We start from the raw sequence: 15863 nt of genomic DNA on the forward strand, positions 1-15863 counted from the left end.
AATGCAGAGAGTACAGGTTTGGAAGTTGGGAGACCTGGGTTCTAGTCCTGACTCCTCCACATGCCTGCTGTTTGGCCTGGAGTGAGTTACTTAACTTATTTCTACTTCCGTCTCCTCGTGTAAAATAGGGATAATAATAATAATGATGGTATCTGTTAAGCACTTACGATGTGCAAAGCACTGTTCTAAGCACTGGGGAGGTTACAAGGTGATCAGGGTGTCCCATGGGGGGCTCACGGTCTTAATCCCTATTTTACAGATGAGGTAACTGAGGCCCAGAGAAGTTAAGGGATTTGCCCAAACTCACACAGCTGACAGTTGGCGGAGCCGGAATCCCATCCACTTCCACTTCAAACAGAAACTCCTCACCATTGACTTTAAAGCACTCCATCACCTTGCCCCCTCCTACCTCACCTCGCTAATCTCCTACTACAACCCAGCCCGCACACTTTGCTCTTTTAATATTAACCTTCTCACTGTCCCTCGATCTTGCCCATCTCGCCGCTGACCCCTCACCCACCTCTTGACACTGGCCTGGAATGCCCTCCTTCCTCAAATCTGGCAATTACTCTTCCCCGTCTTCAAAGTCTTATTGAAGGCATATCTCTAGGAGGCCTTCCCTGACCAAGCCCCACCGTTCCTCTTCTTCCCCTCGCCTCTGCATCACCCTGACTTACTTCCTTTGTCTTTCTCCACTCCCAGCTCCACAACACTTATTTCCGTATCTGTAATTAATTAATTAATATTAATGCCTGTCTCCCCCACTCTAGACTGTGAGCTCGTTGTAGGCAGGGAATGTGGCTGTTCATTGTTCTACTGTACTCTCTCAAATGCTTAATGATAATAATAATGATAATAGTAATGGTATTTGTTAAGTGCTTACTGTGTGCTAAGCACTGTTCTAAGTGCTGGGGTAATGATGGTATTTGTTAAGCGCTTACTGTGTCCGAAGCCCGTGCTCTTTCCACTGAGCCATGCTGCTTCTCCTTGCTCCCTCTTAGGCTGTGAATGAGTGGGTTAGAGACTGTGTCTGATCTTCTGTTTCATCTACCCCAGCGCTTAGCACAGTGCTTGGTACATAGTAAGCCCTTCAATGTCATCATAATTAGCTTTTATTAATAATGATGGCTGGTTTGCTCAGACATGAACCAGGCCACTTGGGCATCTGCTTGTTCTTGGCCTTCCCAGAGGCCTGGCTCCTGCTGTGGGCCTGGAAGGAGCCTGAGGTTTTGGGCTTTAAGTGCTTGATGCGGTGGAGCCAAGAGGAAGCACTCTTCGTGGGCGTGTGTCTACCTAGTTTCTTCCAAGAGTCTCTAAGAATAAGGATTAGCGGATTTAAATGAATGCATTACCACAAGCTCTAGAAAGTGCTGCAGCCATCAGTCTCCTTCAGTGTTTTAGTCCTAGGGCTAGACTGTGTTTGGGATTATATCCTAAAAACAACCTCCCTTAACCCTATTTTTCACCATCTCCCTCCTACCATTCCTCTCCAACTTTCCCATCAGTGTAGACAGCACCACCATCCTTCCTTCTCACAAACCCATAACCTTGGCATGATCTTTGACTTCTCTCTCTCATTCAGCCCATAAATTCAGTCCATAACTAAATCCTGTCAGTCCCATCTTCGCAACATCGCTAAAATCTGCTCTGTCCTCTCCATCCAAACTGCCACCGTGTTCATATGATCATTCATCCTGTCCCACCTGGATTACTGCATCAGCCTCCGTGCTGTCCTCCTAACCTCCTGCCTCTCCCCATTCCAGTCCACACTTCACTCTGCTGCCCGGATCATTCTTCTCCAGAAACATTCACGATATAACACCCCACTCAAAAAACTCCAGTGGTTGCCCATCCACCTCCACATCAAACAAAAGCTCCTCACCATTGGTTTTAAAGCACCCCATCACCTTGCCCCCTCCTACCTCACCTCGCTAATATCCTACTACAACCTAGGCTCGATCTTGCCTATCTCGCCTGACCCCTCACCTGCATCTTGACACTGGCCTGGAATGCCCTCCTTCCTCAAATCTGGCAATTACTCTCCCCTGTCTTCAAAGTCTTATTGAAGGCACATCTCCCGGAGGCCTTCCCTGACCAAGCCCCCCCTTTCCTCTTCTTCCCCTCCCTTCTGCATCACCCTGACTTACTTCCTTTGTTCTTCTCCACTCCCAGCTCCACAGCACTTATGTACATATCTGTAATTAATTAATTTATATTAATGCCTGTCTCCCCCGCTCTAGACTGTGAGCTCGTTGTAGGCAGGGAATGTGTCTGTTCATTATTCTATTGTACTCTCTCAAGTGCTTAATAATAATAATAATAGTAATGGTATTTAAGTGCTTACTGTGTGCTGAGCACTGTTCTAAGCGCTGGGATAATGATGGTATTTGTTAAGCGCTTACTGTGTGCTGAGCACTGTTCCAAGCACTGGGGTAATGATGATGGTATTTGTTAAGCGCTTACTATGTGCCAAACACTGTTCTAAGTGCTGAGGTAATAATAATAATAATGATGGTATTTGTTAAGTGCATACTCTGTGCCAAGCACTGTTCCAAGCGCTGGAGGGGAATACAAGGTAATCAGGTTGTCCCACTTGGGGCTCACAGTCTTAATCCCCATTTTACAGATGAGGTAACTGAGGCACAGAGAAGCTAAGTGACTTGCCCAAAGTCACACAGCTGACAAGCGGCGGAGCCAGGATCAGAACCCACGACCTCTGACTCCCAAGTCCGTGCTCTTTCCACTAGCCACGCTGCTTCTCGACAGATACAAGGGGTAGATACAAGGTAATCAGGTTGTCCCATGTGGGGCTCACAGTCTTAATCCCCATTTTACCTATGAGGTCACTGAGGCACAGAGAAGTGAAGTGTCTTACCCAAGGTTACACAGCAGACAAGTGGCGGAGCTGGGACTAGAACCCACATCTTTTGACTCGCAAGCCCGTGCTCTTTCTACTAAGCCATGCAGCGCTCTGCACACAGTAAGCACTCAAATAAATATGATTGAATGTATAACTGAATGTACAAATAAATACCTGATAATACTTTTGATGCAGAAGTTTGGAGGTAAATCTAACACAAGAATAATTTACCCTGTAAATAGTGAGGGGTTTCTAAAAATGCCCCCTTTGTAACATATATGGTCAGGGAAGCAGCAGACCAATCACCTAATAATTTTTTAAACAATGATAAGTGAGATATTTTACAACTCTTCCTCTTCCTATAGACTAAACTTGAAAGATAAAGGCCAAACCTACACCAGCAAATTGTCAGGATAAGTGAATCCAATAAATACACCTTATCTTCAATTCTCCTGATATTTCAGGCCAAAGTTGTTATGGCCTGAATTATCTGTATAATTAAAAAATACAATATAGGCCGACTAAAGTCTGCATGAATAGCAGAACAACAAATGCTTGGTATTTATGCCATACTGTCCTTCTCTTAGGAGCTTGAGGTTGTTAATGAACAGTGCTTAACAGCCCCCACCATTCTTGATAGAGGCAGGAGAGGAGTAATCAGTCCTTATTTTCCTGTTCCTTATTCCTACTTGGATGTCCAGCAGAGAAGCAGTGTGGCTCAGTGGAAAGAGCCTGGGCTTTGGAGTCAGAGGTCATGAGTTCAAATCCCGGCTCTGCCAATTGTCAGCTGTGTAACTTTAGGCAAGTCACTTAACTTGTCTGTTACCTCATCTGTAAAATGGGGATTAAGACTGTGAGTGCCCCATGGGACAACCTGGTCACCTTGTAACCTCTCCAGTGCTTAGAACAGTGTTTTGCACATAGTAAGTGCTTAATAAATGCCATTATTATTATTAATAAATAATATTTTGCTTCATGCTCTGGAGGTCGATAAACCTGGCTTGTATTTAACTGGGAGGAGAAGGGAATTCCCTAGTTAATTCCCCTTGGATTTCTGAGCAGAACGTGGTTTGACTTCAGTTGTGCTGACACTCTGACTTTGAATGACTAGGCCTGGGAAGAAAAGCAATCTCGAAGATGTCCATTGGAGTAACTACAATCCCTAGAGAGAGAGGCTGTGATCTCAAACACTAATCTTGACTTTCGGACTGCACCCTTAAAAGTATCCCAGTGAAAATAACTGGTATATTTTAATCTTTTACACTCAGCTTGTCCACAATCTCATTTTCTCTTTAAACACGTCTGGCAAACTTAGTCAACACTCATAGTAATGCAGTTTTAGATTTCGGTGGCTCAGAAGTTTATAAATGCATCGACAAGGTCCAGATATTTGTGTTACAGAAGAAATACTGAGATCGCATCACGTTCAAGTAAAGAGCTTTTGGATAGTTGGGTGCCTGGGATTCCGTGAAAAATCTGAGTCTGCCCTGTGGGAATCCAATTAATCATCTTCTATTCTCCTGCTATGCAGACCTTAGGAAGATGCTTTGTGGCAGGCCTCCTGTGAAAGAAATCCTGAGAAATTCTGTGTGACACAACTTCAACTCCTCCCTACATTTCCCACCCCATTTCTTCACTTGTTTTCACCTTCCTCCAGGCTCATTTCTGCCTTCATTCTCCTGCTGGAGCTGTGTGTGAGGCTGATGGTCAGAGCACAGCTGGACATCCAAGTAGGAATAAGGAACAGGAAAATAAGGATTGATTACTCCTCTCCTGCTCTCATTCTCTGTCAGGAATGGTGGGGGCTGTTAGATACTGTTCATTAACTACCTCAAGCTCCTGAGGGAAGGACAGTATGGCATAAATACCAAGCATTTGTTGTTTTGCTATTCATGCAGACTTTAGAATAGATGGTTGAGAGGAGGATGGGATGGAAGTAGGCAGCAATGATGTCATTGGTCCTGTCAGAATCCAGTCCTTTTGTTCCCTGACAAGATAAACTATTGAGAAATCACTCACTCCATGTCCTAATGAGGCAAGCATTTCTAAATGCTCTGGGTTTTTACCCAAGGCATATATTTTTTCCATTCTGTTCAGATCGTGGAGGCTGCATTCACGGTCTACACTCAGCTAGTGTATTTTTCCTAAATTGTTTCCAGGAAATGCTTATCAATCAAATAATGGTATTTATTGACTCCTTACTGTGTGCAGAGCACAGAAAGAGACACTTGGGAGAGTGTCCATTGCAGTGGAATTAGTAACTCCTGAACAGAGTGGGTAGAGGTGCTTTAGGATAGATCACTCCAAGTGTTAGGCCTCATTAGTTAATTGTATTTATTGAGGGCTTCTGTGTGCAGAGCACGGTACTAAGCGCTTGGGAGAATACGATTTGCGTTGATAGACATGTCCCCTGTCCACAAGCCAGTCCCAACAAAGGGAATATCAGGCTCCTGCTCACCTCTTGGCTTCTACTAACTGAAGGGCTGAATGGCCTGCAATTTTTAATTCTGCCTAAAGCTGCAATTCAGTATGTTAATAAATCAATCAATCAATCGTATTTATTGAGCGCTTACTGTGTGCAGAGCACTGTACTAAGCGCTTGGGAAGTACAAGTTGGCAACATATAGAGACAGTCCCTACCCAACAGTGGGCTCACAGTCTAGAAGGAGGAGACAGAGAACAAAACCAAACATACTAACAAAATAAAATAAATAGAATAGATATGTACAAGATAAATAAATAAATAGAGTAATAAATATGTACAAACATATATACATATATACAGGTGCTGTGGGGAAGGGAAGGAAGTAAGATGAGGGTGATGGAGAAGGGGACGAGGGGGAGAGGAAGGAAGGGGCTCAGTCTGGGAAGGCCTCCTGGAGGAGGTGAGCTCTCAGTAGGGCCTTGAAGGGAGGACCTTCAGGAACATAAAACATTTGTTTGTTAATATGTTATGTTTATATTAGGACCTTTCAGGTGTCTGATATGCTGGAGAAAACTGGGAGCCACAGGCCAACCTTGTTGGGCATAACTAGGGGTGACTAGGGACCCTGGGAATGAGAGCACAGCTGAGGTTTGCAGGTGTATTTGTCTTTTTGATAAAACATTTTGGACAAGGCCCTGTTCCCAGGACACCACTTTTGTGCAGATTATTGCTCTCCTTTAGCCTTGACCCTAAACCCTGGTCTGTGTGACCAGAAGGATGAGATCTGGAAAGAAGTCTCACTCATCAAAGTATATGGCTACCATACTTCCCAGAGGTGTGTGAATGCACCTACTGAATAAACACCCAAAATAATTTTGGGGTGTAGTGAAGTTTTCCTTCTGTAGAAAATCTCTCTGCTGCTGCTGTGAGTTGCCTTTTCCTGTTGGCTACAGTGAATGCCATCTGTTTCTTCCAGTCATTTCAGTATTAGATTAAACAGTTGCTTGTGACTGACTTTTAGCTTCTGTTTCCTTTCACTCATTATGAAATTGTGCTGAGAGTATGTGGCAGCTTTTTCAAAAAAGGTATTGTCCTGGCATGGGTGTGTATTTAATTTTCAGGTTTGGTCAAAGCAGTGGTTTTTCCAATGTGAAGTCATTTCATTTCCTGCCTACATTTTGTAAGTAGAGAAGCATATTGGGTACCAGTATTTTAGTTTTCCATCAGTTCTCCAGTAAATAATTTGTGTCCCTCTTTGTTTTTTGGGCGAAGGAGGCGAAGAAGTCAGCAGGGTAAAACTGAGTAGTGTGCTAAAAACAGACCTGCTATCATACATACGATACCAAGTAGGAAGGAAATCAGTTTTCATAAACGAAGTCTCACAGCCAACAAATAGGCCCCTTTGTACTTCACAGGGACTCTGGGGAGATGGATGAAATATATGAGAAACACTTGGAGCTGTTTGGAGGAAGGTGCTGTGTAAATTCAAAGTGGAGTATTTGTAGTATTGTGATTATTGCTAACACTAATAGCATTATTGTTACCAAGTCCACCCAGACGTGGAGGGAAAACAAGAGATGGCTTTCTCGTTTTTGTGTCAAAACATAAAGGAGGTATAAATTTGGCTTCCATAAATTATGCACACTATTTTCTCAGCTACCACAAATCCCAATAAACAATCAGGAAACAAATGTTCAGACTTGTCTACTGATAGACTCATTGATGTTTGCTTTTGCCAAAGCAGTAAATTCCAGCAACTTAGAGCTGCCTGCAGTAAAATGAAATTCCTCAATGATCACTATTATCTGTCAAAGCAAAACCAAATTATCCTACTACAGGGATTCATAAAATGAGCCCTTTGGCATAGGTAATAATTTTTTTATCTAATTTAGTTTAAAAAGAACACAAAACATGCTAATGTTTTATGTTCTCTACTAATTACTATTATTAAAAATACTGCTTCAAAAAACCGTAAGGCGTTCTTTAACTGCACGAGAATTTGAAACATTTTTATAAGTGACTGGATTAACTAAAGATTCATAGAAAGGGGTGTGCTTAGGAATTTCTCCCTAATGTTTGATTGCATTGTTAAAATGGGACTACATATGCCAAGGCACTTAACATTCTTGCACAGTTTTGGCTTTTGACTGAATATAGTTATTTCTGGGGTCTTAAGTAAAATTTCCTCAGCTTGTAATTTGGACATGACTTAGGTGTTCTTTGTTCACAGGACAGGCTACCTGATAAGATACCTCGTTGTACACAAACTATCCTGGTCAAATTAATGAGTTTTTTTCCAGGAACTGAACTACTCTTCTGGAGGTCAAGTAGACTTGCAGATAATCCAGAGTTAGACCTAGGGGCAAGGCTGCAGGTTGGCCTTCAGGGAGGGAAGAGGAGGAAGGTGAGGTTTGCTGGGACTTGCATCCTCCACTCTGGGATTTAAGCGATGGCACTCATGCGTCAGACCAATGGTCCACCCCAGTATTTTCTCTCTAACAAACCATCCAATGTCCCGAGCTTTTTCCAATCCATTGGCAGTTTTCCTCCTAGGGACCCAAGTGACCCTCTGCTCTGTGAATTTATCCAAATCCCTCTTGACTTATATTTTTCTGCCTGCCCAAATTCCTGGGGAATGAAGTCTGTATGCTCACCACCTCTTCGTGAAGAAGTGTTTCCTTTCTTTTGTTTGGAACTTCCTGGTCAGTCTCTGTCTTTCCAGATTTAAGATTCTCCTTATCTTTTTTAAGTTATCCTTTTATGGAAGCTTCTTATCTTCTTCATAGCTGTGGGTGTCCTTTTTTGCCACTCCTCCAGCTCTTTGGTACCGTATCTTGCTAAGATATGGTATCTAGAATGACATTCAATCTTCCAGAAGCATGTGTACCAGTTTGATAGAGTGGCAAAGCTGGGCCACTTTTCTAATGCTGCCCAGCATTTTGCTGGCCCCTTAGTAAAGGAACCAAATGATTTGGTTGGAGCAAGGTGTGTTGACAAGACAGAAGCATAGCACTGTGATTATAGCAGCCTTTGCTTCAGTCCATTCACAGCATTTATTCATTCATTCAATCGTATTTATTGAGTGCTTACTATGTACAGAACACTGTACTAAGCGCTTGGGAAGTACAAATCGGCAACATATAGACGGTCCCTACCCAACAATGGACTCACAGTCTAGAATTGACACCCACTAATGTACTTGGGCACTGGAATTGATTTTTTTAAAAAATCAAAGACATATTGCTATGAAATGATACAATATTAAAAAAAACAAGAAAAGAAACAACAGCTTCCCAAGATTGGCAGTCAAATCCCAGAAACATCAATCCTTTTATGTCTCTGCTGAATTGAAGGGACTAGAGAAGGGAAACCCTCATTGCAGCCATAGAGCGAGTTGAATTATAAGCATGCTATAGAGGTATAAATCATTAATTATTACTTCTGTTTCTTAAATGTACTGAGCCCCTACTGAGTGCAGATCACTGGATTAAGCAGTTAGGAGGGGGTGGTGGAATTAATAGGCATGATGCCTGCTCTCAAGGAGCTTACAATTTAGTGAGGGAGGCAGACACTAAAATAAATTACAGGTAGTAGTAAGAAATAGTTCATAAGATGCATACATTAATACTACAGGGGCTGTGAGTACTAAGGCACTGAGGTGGTGAAAAAACTGAGATGGCAGTTGGGGAATTGAAGGTGGGGAGATCCAAAATATATGATGTTGACGATGGCATTTATTAAGCGCTTACTATGTGCAAAGCACTGTTCTAAGCACTGGGGTGGTTACAAGGTGATCAGGTTGTCCCATGGGGGGCTCACAGTCTTCATCCCCATTTTACAGATGAGGTAACTGAGACACAGAGAAGTTAAGTGACTTGCCCAAAGTCACACAGCTGGCAATTGGCGGAGCTGGAATTTGAACCCATGACCTCTGACTCCAAAGCCCAGACTGTTTCCAGTAGACATGCCCAGCTCCCTGCGGGACCAAGGGGGAAAGTTTGAAGATAAAGGGATTAGCCAGGGCTTGAACCTAAAATATTACATCACTGCGTATTTACGCAACTGTGCATCAGTGCACTAATTGCAATTATTTTTGTCTGCTAGTGTGTGAGCACCTTGTGGGCCAAGAACATGTCTTATGGTTCTGAGGTACTTTCCAATGCACTTTATTCAAGTCATTGCACCTAGCTGATGCTCAATCAATATCATGGCTACTGGAGTGCAAGTAGGAGGGAGGGTATATGGCCCTGAACTATGCATGTTCTGGTCTGCTTGAGGATTCTCTGCCTGAGGGTCTACAGCTTGTCAGTCGGTCCTATTTATTGAGTGCTCACTATGTGCAGAGCACTGTACTAAGTCCTTGGGAGAAAACAATATAACAGACCCATTCCCCGCCCACAGTGGGCTTATAGTCTAGAGGGGGAGACAGGCATGAATATAAATAAAATTACACATATGTACATAAGTGCTGTGGGACCTGGAGGGGGAATGAGTAAAGGGAGCCAATCTGCATGATGCAGAAGGGAGTGGGAGAAGAGGAAAGGAGGGTTTAGTCAGGGAGAGCCTCTTGGAGGAGATGTCCCTTCAATAAGGCTTTGAAGGTGGGGGAAAGTAATTGTCGAGTACTTGGCCTGTGGGCCACTCTGGGCTCAGTCAGCCTTCCTGCATCCACTTAGTGCCAGAGGCCATAGCACATCCGTCGGCACGCATGTGCTGTGTGTGTGTTGGCCCCTGGACACTGGAACACGTGTAAACCTGCTGGTGTTTACAGTCCCCACAAATACCATTGTTATCTTAGAAGGTCATGGGTTCTAATCCTAGCTCAGCCACTTGTCTGCTGTGTGACCTTGGGCAAGTCACTTTACTTCCCCGTGCCTCAGTTACCTCATCCGTAAAATGGGGATTGAGACTTTGAACCCCATGTGGGACAGGGACTGTATCCGACCCGATTTGATTGTATCTACCCCAGCATTTAGTACAGTGCTTGGCACATAGTAAGTACCTAACCAATACCCTCTGCTCCTCTGCCGCTAATCTCCTCACTGTGCCTCGTTCTTGCCTGTCCCACCGTCGACCCCCGGCTTACGTCATCCCCCTGGCCTGGAATGCCCTCCCTCCCCACATCCGCCAAGCTCGCTCTCTTCCTCCCTTCAAAGCCCTACTGAGAGCTCACCTCCTCCAGGAGGCCTTCCCAGACTGAGCCCCCTCCTACCTCTCCCCCTCCTTCCCCTCCCCATCCCCCCCGCCTTACCTCCTTCCCCTCCCCACAGCACCTGTATATATGTATATATGTTTGTACGTATTTATTACTCTATTTGTACATATTCTATTTATTTTGTTAATATGTTTTGTTGTCTGTCTCCCCCTTCTAGACTGTGAGCCCGCTGTTGGGTAGGGACCATCTCTATATGTTGCCGACTTGTACTTCCCAAGCGCTTAGTACAGTGCTGTGCACACAGTAAGCGCTCAATAAATACGATTGAATGAATGAATGAATGAACCTATGGGGACTTCTGTGTTTCGAGTCACTGCCTGCCCGCAGTTGGAACTGAGCCTTCCAGGACCACAACACAGCACCTGGAGCAGACACCTGCATTCAGCTGTACCAGGCAGAAGCAAGTTTCAGGGAGGGAGGATTTAGCTTCCTTTGGTTTGTTTCTGTATTTGAAATCATTCACAACTCTTCCTCACAGAAGCTCTGTCCTGACTGGAAAACTCCAGAGAATTGACTTTAAGACTCTAGATTGTAAACCCTCTGTGGGCAACAGTTGTCTACCATGTCTATTGTATTGTACTCTGCCAAGCGGTGGCTCAGTGGGAAGCAGCTCAGTGGGAAGCTCAGTGGGAAGCAGCGTGGCTCAGTGGGAAAAGCCCGGGCTTTGGAGTCAGAGGTCGTGGGTTCAAATCCCGGCTCCACCACTTGTCAGCTGTGTGACTTTGGGCAAGTCACTTCACTTCTCTGGGCCTCAGTTCCCTCATCTGTAAAATGGGGATGAAGACTGTGAGCCCCATGTGGGACAACCTGATCTCCTTGTAAATTCCCCAGTGCTTAGAACAGTGCTCTGCACATAGTAAGCGCTTAATAAATGCCATTATTATTATTATTATTAAGCGGTTAGTACAGTGCTCTGCATGCAGTAAGCGCTCAATAGACACCACTGTTGGATTGCTTTTTGGATAGACATAGAAGTGCTTAGTACAGTGCTCTGCACACAGTAAGCACTCAATAAATACGATTGAATGAATGAAAGGCCAGAATCTCTCCCTTCCCAAGTTTGCCGGTGCCCAGAGATGACGGCAGGCATTGCACCTGGGATTTGAACTGCTGTTTGACTGGAACAGAACTGGAGTCAAACAACCATAACTGGAGTTATGGTTGTACATATTTATTACTCTATTTATTTTACTTGTACATATCTATCCTATTTATTTTATTTTGTTAGTATGTTTGGTTTTGTTCTCTGTCTCCCCGTTTTAGACTGTGAGCCCACTGTTGGGTAGGGACTGTCTCTATATGTTGCCAGTTTGTACTTCCCAAGCGCTTAGTACAGTGCTCTGCACATAGTAAGCGCTCAATAAATACGATTGATGATGATGATGGAGTGGAGCTAGTCACCATGGTCTCGTAACTTAATTCTGATTTGTTCCCCCCTAGTCCTCTGGAGCTTTCCAATTTCAGTCCCTGTTTTGAACAAGGGTGTCTGGAAACATACCTCCTTTTTACCATTCCCATCCTCAGAATGTCATAGCGCAAGGTTTTCAAAACTTTCAACTTCTGATTTTCCCGGAGGGCTCTTGCCAAATCAGTTTGAGCAAGGGAGCAACTGCATCCACAAAAGGGTCTTTTTGTTTCGTATCCTTCGTATTTGCCATAAATGCCCTGGGGGTGGAGGTGGAAGGGGTGGGGTCGGGGAAAAGGTGGGAAGGACCTTGAAGTCTTTAGAACACAGCACTCTTGCCTCTGAGAATTAACCTATAGGCTAATCCTTCATCACAGTCTAACTTTTTTTTTTAATGGCATTTGTTAAGCGCTTACTTTGTGCCAGGCACTGTACTAAGTGCTGAATGTTCTGGGAAGTACATCTTGGCACTTTGCATTGCTGGTCCTTTGTTCTTTCCTCTCACCTACTCTTGTTCTTTGCTTAATTTTTAGTTTTTACTTTATTGTAAATTTTCTTCTTTCTCATCCTTAGCTCTTAGTACAGTGCTCTGCACGCAGTAAGCGGTCAATAAATACGATTGAATTGAATTGAATCCTTCTGTATTCATTCATTTAGTCATATTTATTGAGCACTTACTGTGTACAGAGCACTGTACTGAGCACTTATAAAGTACAATTCGGCAACAGAGACAATCTCTACACAGCAACGGGTTCACAGTCTGTAATTCACTTCCATCTTAGATTGTAAAGAATAATTGCAAACTTGTCCCTGGCAAGAAAAATTTCCTGTCTATTCAGCAATTTGTGTTTTATGCCCAGTGTCAGGTTGCAGTGGAATTGTCCCCTGCAATCCAGTTTTTTGCATTTTTCCAAGCCTTGATTAGTTGGCATTATCCTGATGCTGCTCAGGATACAAGAATTAGCAACCAAGTATGAAGGTCACATCATGCTTGCTCTGGCAGGGGTGAAAACTCCAAACCCACGTTGTTGGTCAATTTATCACAGATTGGAAAGGAACTTGCAACTTTGTTTTTTCCGTCCCACTAAAAAAACAATAAAACAATTTCCACATGGGTGTAGAATACATCTGACATTGTTCAGAATATAAGTGTGTTTTAATGGAGAATCCATTAATAATTTACTTTAATAGTGTAATAGTTGCTGCTCCTGTGTCTGAAAGTTTGTATAACCAGAGTTTTATGGATGAAAAGTGAGATCAATTAATATTGAGTGATGACAGTCTCCCTGTTGAGAGAAAATGGGAAATCGTGGTGCAGACGCCTGCCTTTTGACTAAGAAATCGCTTTTCTTAATTGTATAGAACAGAGAGCTCCAGGGGATAGAATTCATTTCCTTTATAGCTTGAGTGTAAACCCAATGCAAAAGAGGAAAAAAAAAGAAAACCTGAGCTTGCAAGAAAAAATCTCCAACATTTTGGATCAGGAACTCTTAAAAGTAACACATTCACAAGGAAAAAGTGAAATTATCTCTGCAAAAATAGGATGAATTATATGTAGTTTAGTAAATCAAGCCAACCATTATCCATTGTCTCCATTCTTAAGTGTCAGCCCTTAGCCCTGCAGTCAGAAATCAGAGAATTTAGTAATCCTACTAAAACGGAATCCATGTAATCTGCTAGGGAGTTGTGAGGATTAAAATGGAGTCACTGCTTTGTTGGACACATGAGGATACCATATCATTTTAATAACAAAAGAAAGTAATGCCAACAGCTTTGGCAAAGGCTGAATTGACTTTCACACTGTGCTACATTAGGAATTAGTGACTTTCAAATTTACTAGGCAGAAGGCTGTTTTTTTCTTCTTCAAAGAGACTCGAGTACATTAAAGTAATCAGTCAGTAATGCATGCACTCTGTTTCTACTGCTAGCCAACTCTGATGAGGAGTGTGGGTGAGGTCTTGCTCTGAGAATCACTAAGAAAAGTGGTGGGGTTTGCTGTGCTGTTTTTGAGCTCACCTTGTGTCCCCAGAAAATACAAATGTGAAATGCATGGTCTTGAAAAGAAGTAGCAATTAACTTTTCCTAAGATTTATTTGGGGGTAATTTTACAGTATAATATTAATCACTTCAGGACATTTCACTGCCATTATAATGCCATTTCAAAGGGTGTTTCACGTCAGGTCTGCGGAGATTTTCCTCCAATGTCAGTTTGAGCTGTGCTGCTATTACAAATAGCAAGCAACATTCAGGTAAAGGTTGAAACATAACTGAGCATTTTCTGTCTTTCCACACCTCCTTAATCAGCCCCATTGTATGCAGGAATCACAGAATGCAGTGCCATTTTTTTTTGAATACAGGTACCTTGATACTCTTTCATTCATTCATTCAATCATATTTATTGAGGGCATACTGTGTGCAGAGCACTGTACTAAGCCCTTGGGAAGTACAAATCGGCAACATATAGAGACGGTCCCTACCCAACGATGGGCTCACAGTCTAGAAGGGGGAGACAGACAACAAAACAAGTGGACAGGTGTTAATACCATCAAAATAAAATAGAATTATAGCTATATACACATCATTAATAAAATAGAGTAATAAATATGTACAAGTATACACAAGTGCTGTGGGGAGGGGGAGGGCGTGGGGGGTGTGGAGAGGGGCGGAAGATACCTTTCTCTCTTTCTTCACTGCTCTCCCCTAAAATCAGAGCTGGCTACAAAAGGGCTAGTGAAAGCAGGAAGGAGAGATCCTCTTGGAAGACAACTGAGAGGAATGAGAGAATTTATGTGGAAGGGTGCAAGGAAGCTGAGGGGGCGAGGAGATTTTGTGGAGAGCTCATATCTGCTGGTTTTGACTGACAGCATGGTCATGGCTTCCCCTGGGGTGGGTGAACTTGTCTCAAGTCTGTCTGGCTTTCATTCAATCAAATTTATTAAGCATTTACTGTGTGCAGAGCACTGTCCTAAGCGCTTGAGCACTGTACTAAGCACTTGAGCATTACCAGTCTGGACCCATGGGATTGGCACCTGAGGGGCCTGTAGGTTGTGAGTACTTGTGTGCCGAACAGGCATTAGGAGGGATATAACATGGGGAGACTAGAAATTTAATTAGGGAAGGAGGGGGAGAGATGTGATTTCAAAAGGGCTTGAAGAAAAAAAGGCGGAACTTGGCCTGTCAGATATGAGAGGGAAGACATTCCAAGCAGTGGGGGCAATTGGAGAGGTGAGAATGTGGCTCAGTGAGGTTAACCTGAGAGGAGTTGAGTGTGAGCTGGTATGCAGTGGGAAGAGAGTGGATAAGCAGGAGGGAGAGCGCCAATAGAGTGCCTAAAAGTCAGTGATAGGAGTTTCTGCTGATTTAGGAAGAAATGGACAATCATTAAGGGTTCTATAAGGAGTTGGGGGATGTGTGCAGAAAAATAGAAAAATCATAGGCAGAGTGAAATATGGAGTGGAGAAAGGAGAGGTTGGAGGCAGGGATGCTAAAGAAGCAGCGTGGCTCAGTGGAAGGACCCCGGGCTCGGGAGTCAGAGGTCATGGGTTCTAATTCTGTCTCTTCCACTTAGCCGCTGTGTGACTTTGGGCAAGTCATTTAACTTCTCTGTGCCTCAGTTACCTCGTCTGGAAAATAGGGATTAAGACTGTGAGCCCCATGTGGGACAACCTGATCACCTTGTATCTCCCTCAGTGCTTAGAACAGTGCTTGACACACATTGAGCGCTTAACAAATACCAAAATTATTGTTATTATTATTAGTAAGGAGGCTGCAGCAGTACTCCTGCCGGGATATGATAAGCGCCTGGACCGGTATAGTGGTGGTCGCTGAGAGAAGAAGGGGTGGATCTTTTAGACTGTGAGCCCACTGTTGGGTAGGGACTGTCTCTATATGTTGCCAACTTGTACTTCCCAAGCGCTTAGTACAGTGCTCTGCACACAGTAAGCGTTCAATAAATATG

At 43.5% G+C, this 15863-nt stretch overlaps 1 protein-coding gene across 3 annotated transcripts in view; it reads left to right on the plus strand.

Moving 5' to 3' along the window:
• Positions 1-15863, plus strand: part of RFTN1 (raftlin, lipid raft linker 1) — a 172620-nt gene that overhangs the window by 22989 nt on the left and 133768 nt on the right. The gene's annotated exons all lie outside the window — the stretch shown is intronic.

The sequence above is a fragment of the Tachyglossus aculeatus genome, chromosome 2, assembly GCF_015852505.1.
Source record: "Tachyglossus aculeatus isolate mTacAcu1 chromosome 2, mTacAcu1.pri, whole genome shotgun sequence".
In the NCBI taxonomy this organism is placed as follows: Eukaryota; Metazoa; Chordata; class Mammalia; order Monotremata; family Tachyglossidae; genus Tachyglossus; species Tachyglossus aculeatus.